We start from the raw sequence: 5,302 nt of genomic DNA on the forward strand, positions 1-5,302 counted from the left end.
ATATAAAGATTCTCTGAAGGGAGTCCTAACAACATTGCACTCTGCAGCTCCATATGGTGAACAGCGGAAGTAAACACCTGATAGCCCTGAAGGCCCTGGAACTCACCTTTTATCATGGAGGAGGAGGAGGATGTGTCTGAAGATGAAGAACATCTTGATTTTAAGAATCTTATGATTCTGATTCTGAACCAAATGAGGAAAATGCTACTGGTAACCCTACAAGGAAGACAATCACATTCCAAATGGTCAAATATAGAGGTCTTCATCCTCAAATATACATTAGGGAAAAAATCTAGACAAAACATAATAAAGACAGTTTCAGGGGCCAATAGAATATCAGTGACTTGTATTATAGACATTACGACAGCTTTTGTACTGGCCATGCCCAACTCAACACAGAAAATCATTCTTGAAATGACCAATCTAAATGGACGGTGTATTTTGGAGGTGGCGTTAGGCTAGGGTCTATAAGTCAATGAATTAATCAACTTTGGTATGGACACTGAACTACAGACAAATGCAAAGATGTATTTTTGTATACATATGTACAATTATACAGATACACAGATGATCTATATTGCTATACAGGCGGGCAGATATACAGATGTACCATGAACCAATATACAAATGTGCTATATATATACAGATGTACTGGTGTGTGATAAACAGATCTATACAGTGCTATAAATATATGTACAGTAGTGGAAGCATAGAGCTCTGTACAGATTATAATAATGACAGTGTATACACTTCGCAGAGACTTTGCTATGTAAGAGTGTAACCCAGTTCCTAAAATCATCTCAGATAAAGAGAAGAAAAAGTAAAACATTTAATGTTCATTGTCCTGTTCTTACTGTCCCTGTTAATGAAAGTGAAATGAGATCAATATATTTTAAACAAAAAAGGGACACAGATTTATATATATGCTCTGGTCAAACAAGGGTTAAGTTTTCTCAGAGGGTTGATGAGCTCTGATGAGAGCCTATTGTTTTACTCCACTCCTCACATGTCAACCAATCGGTGAAGCTCTAGGCAGCTCTTGTCCCTCCTTAGTGCCAGCTCCCCAGTTTTCAGTCTCCTGCTTTTACAGCCGAACAGAGCAGGCGGACTAAAACTTTGTTATCGGTAAGCTGGAGAAATTAACCTCTAACGAGTTAAAAAATACCATCTAAACTGATATTGTTCACAAAGTATGGTTTTGCACTTGTTGTCATAGAGGGCAGAGCAAAACCGGAAGGTTTACTGAGCTGTGGCTTCACGTAAACGCTGAGCATCCACTCGATGGCGGTAAGCTAAATGTGGCTAATCAGACACGTGATGTGCGGAGTGTGGGTACAGTTGTTGGGTGTCTCTGAAATGCACTGTTGTTATGCTAGTTAGATCATTAACTAAGTCATTAACATGTGAAAAGCTGTAAATGGTTAAAGCAGCTAAAAATAAGTTCATGAGAGATAATTGTAAGCAGACTTTATGCTGCTTCCTGTTTAATTTTTTGATGTCAATCAGTTGTTTTACAATACTCAGTATTGAATACTTGGAGGTAATTTTTAGTGTATTTCCACTTGTACTAGTAGGCCTATGGTACAAGCAGGATTAAGCACGTCTGTTTTAATACTCCTCTTTGTGGACTGAGTCCTTGCGTTTTTGTGTTATTGAAATTGATTATTTGTACTTTGTTCATTTCTGATAAGCATTTGCATATTATTCCATTTCTTAAAAGGGGTAATATACTTATTTATTTGTGATTAGATATATATATACAGTGAGTTTATTGTGATGGATGTAATTAATGTTTACAATGAAAGTGAATTATATGGTGACTATGATTCCTGAATGTTGAAGCCTTGTAGATAATCCTTAATATTACTGCAGGTTACAGCTGTGAATTTTGGATATTGATACTTTGAACTTGAACCTTGATATTTTAATGTTGTACAACATGACTGAACTGATGATGATTGAATTGATGATAGCTGATCTGAATAGTAGTTACTGCAGTGTGACACTACTTTAGTGTAATTTGTGAGAGTCATTCTTAAATTGTTCGTGACATATATTTGACCACTGTTTATAGGTCAGGTTTTTATATGGAACGAATCCAAATACCAGGTCAGCGATTCCAGAACCCAGAGTGTTCCAGTGTTCACTGGATGGCGAGTCAACCCAAGATCCTAGGAGACGATATACATACACGCGCACACTCAATTGCACATTGATGGACTACAATCCTCTACTGTACAAGTAGTGCGGTAGGACAGACAGTCACACACACACACTCCTCATTGGACGAACTCTAATGCAATACACCCGTTTGTCATGGGCCCCACCGGTACCATTTGGACTGAAAAAGACTAATTCTTTTACTTGTGCACAATTTTATTTTATACTTGAAGTTCTGTTAAAACCTGTTGTAATTCAGTGTTGGTTACAAAAAATTTTAAACGGCTTAACACCACTAAAGTACTTTTAAGCCACACAACTGTGTTTGTCTGGTTTCTCTACCATTCATGTACCAGAGCTCTAAGAGTCGTTCTTAATCTTCTGATACTAGCCCAAATTACTCATTACCTTGGTAATTATCCATTGGTACTGTATATAACTCCACGTAAGTGCTACAAGAGTCCTAAAACTATAGTAGTAATCAATGTAAGCATATGTTCTGTTCCCACATCCCACATCACTACAAATGGAAATGTGGTATTTTTGCCAGTAAGCGAACGCAGCAGCACAGAAGGAAACCTAAGCGGTGTTAATGGAATTCGGTGACCTGTTGTGTACACGTAGCCTGGGTTTTGGTGTAAGTCGCGTTGCCTGCTGCAAACTTAAAAGAAGTCTGCCTTGAAAGAGGATGAAATACACTGCAAAGATCCAGTCTGTTATCAGTCCCCAGAGTCAGAACCAGACACGGAGAAGCTGCATTCAGCTTTTATGCTCCTTATATCTGGAACAAACTCCCAGAAAGCCTCAGATCAGCTGAAACACTCAGTTTATTTAAATCCAGGTTGAAGACTCACCTATTCTCAGCTGCATTTGAATAAAGCACCAAATCCACAGTTAAGTTTAAATTTCAAAACCTACTTTTTAACTACTGATTTTATCTACTGTTCTGATTTTATCTACTGTTTTGATATTTGATTTTATATACTGTTTTGTTTGTTTGTTTGTTTGTTTGCTTGTTTTAATCAAATTTAAATCATGCTTTTTATTTGTTTTTGTTTTTAACAAAAACAAATAGCGTTTTGAGCGAGGGAACCCCACAACCACAACCAAAGCAGATGTGACGCCAGACCACCAACCTCTGACTCTCTCCCCCACCGATGTAGGAGCGGTGCTGAGCAGGATCAATGTCCACAAGGCTGCAGGTCCTGATGGCATCCCCGGTCGTGTTCTTAGAGCGTGTTCTGGGGAGCTTGCAGGAGTGCTGACAGACATATTCAACCTGTCCTTGGCCCACGCTGTGGTACCGGCCTGCTTCAAATCCACCTCCATCGTCCCGATACCCAAAAACTCCAACCCATCTTGCCTCAATGACTACCGCCCAGTAGCACTCACCCCCATCATCACTAAGTGCTTAGAGCAGCTGGTCCTAGCACACTTCAAATCCTGTCTTCCCCGACCCTGGACCCCACCAATTCGCATACCGCCAGAACAGGAGCACAGAGGATGCAGTCTCCATCGCACTGCACTCTGTCCTCTCACACCTGGACAACAACAACACCTACGCCAGAATGCTGTTTATAGACTTCAGTTCAGCGTTCAATACAATCCACCCCTCACAACTCATCAGGGAACTGACAGACCTGGGCATCAGTTCCCTCATCTGCAAATGGTTACTGGACTTCCTGACCAACCGCCCCCAACATGTCCGGCTGGATAACCACTGCTCATCTGCCATCACAATGAACACCGGTGTACCACAAGGCTGTGTGATGAGCCCTTTCCTCTACTCCCTCTTCACCCACGACTGCAGACCTGCTGATGGTTCCAACACCATCATTAAGTTTGCAGATGACACCACGGTGATTGGCCTCATCAGTGACAACGATGAGGCCGCCTACAGGGAGGAGGTGGATCGTCTGGCTGAGTGGTGCGACACAAACAACCTGCTGCTTAACACCGAGAAGACCAAGGAGCTCATCGTGGACTACAGGAGGAATGCTGACCCACATCCACCCATCCACATTAAGGGGACGGCTGTGGAGCGTGTGAGCAACTTCAAGTTCCTGGGAGTCCACATCTCCGAGGATCTCACCTGGACGACCAACTGCTCCAAGCTGGTCAAGAAGGCTCACCAGCGCCTCTTCTTCTTGAGGACTCTGAGGAAGAACCACCTTTCCTCAGACATCCTGGTGAACTTCTATCGCTGCACCATCGAGAGCATCCTGACCAACTGTATAACAGTCTGGTACGGGAACTGCTCTGCCTCGGACCGGAAGGCGTTGCAGAGGGTCGTGAAAACTGCCCAGCGCATCGCCGAGCACCACTTCCTGCCATAAAAGACATCTACAGGAAGCGGTGTCTGAAAAGGGCTGGGAAAATCATCAGAGATCCCAGTCACCCATCACATGGACTCTTCACCCTCCTGCCCTCTGGGAGGCGCTACAGGAGCCTCCGGACTAAGACCACCAGGTACCGGAACAGCTTCTTCCCCACAGCTGTCAGACTCCTGAACTCTGCCTCCTGACATCTGACCCACGTTAACACATGGACTGAACATACACACACCCACAATGGACAACCGTACCCTCAAACACACAATAATAACATGGACTGAACCACCACTCACAACCACTAGCACTTTATACAGCCTCTGTAGAAATTATCCACACCCTCACTTATCTTAACTGCACTACTGTATAGCTCTGTGTAAATAATCATTCTGTACATACAATAATTTTTAACCTTACAACTGTTTACAACTTGCATAGTTCCCATTTCTGTATAGCTGTATAACTCAGATTTCTGTAAAGTTATTTATTTCATATTCTGTATAGTTTTTCATATTTATATCCTGTTCATATCCTGTACATAGCTTGTACTCACTACAGCCTGTACATACCTATAGTTATAGAATATTCACAACATACTTCATACCGTGTACATTATAACATACCATAATAGACCCATTTCTGTAATATACTTGCATATCTATATTGTTGCTAATATATATTGTAATATATCTATATCACTAAAGCACTTCTGGATGGATGCAAACTGCATTTCGTTGCCCTGTACCTGTGACATGTGCAATGACAATAAAGATGAATTCTATTCTATTCTATTCTATTCTATTCTAATGTCT

The 5,302-nt window shown here is 41.5% G+C and overlaps 1 long non-coding RNA gene across 1 annotated transcript; it reads left to right on the plus strand.

Moving 5' to 3' along the window:
- Positions 1 to 1,089: 1,089 nt before the first annotated feature.
- Positions 1,090 to 2,780, plus strand: LOC120441531. Its single transcript, XR_005614150.1, has 3 exons — positions 1,090 to 1,125; positions 1,217 to 1,287; positions 2,075 to 2,780. It is a non-coding gene; the product is annotated as an uncharacterized LOC120441531 (long non-coding RNA).
- Positions 2,781 to 5,302: the final 2,522 nt, after the last annotated feature.

The sequence above is a fragment of the Oreochromis aureus genome, linkage group 8, assembly GCF_013358895.1.
Source record: "Oreochromis aureus strain Israel breed Guangdong linkage group 8, ZZ_aureus, whole genome shotgun sequence".
In the NCBI taxonomy this organism is placed as follows: Eukaryota; Metazoa; Chordata; class Actinopteri; order Cichliformes; family Cichlidae; genus Oreochromis; species Oreochromis aureus.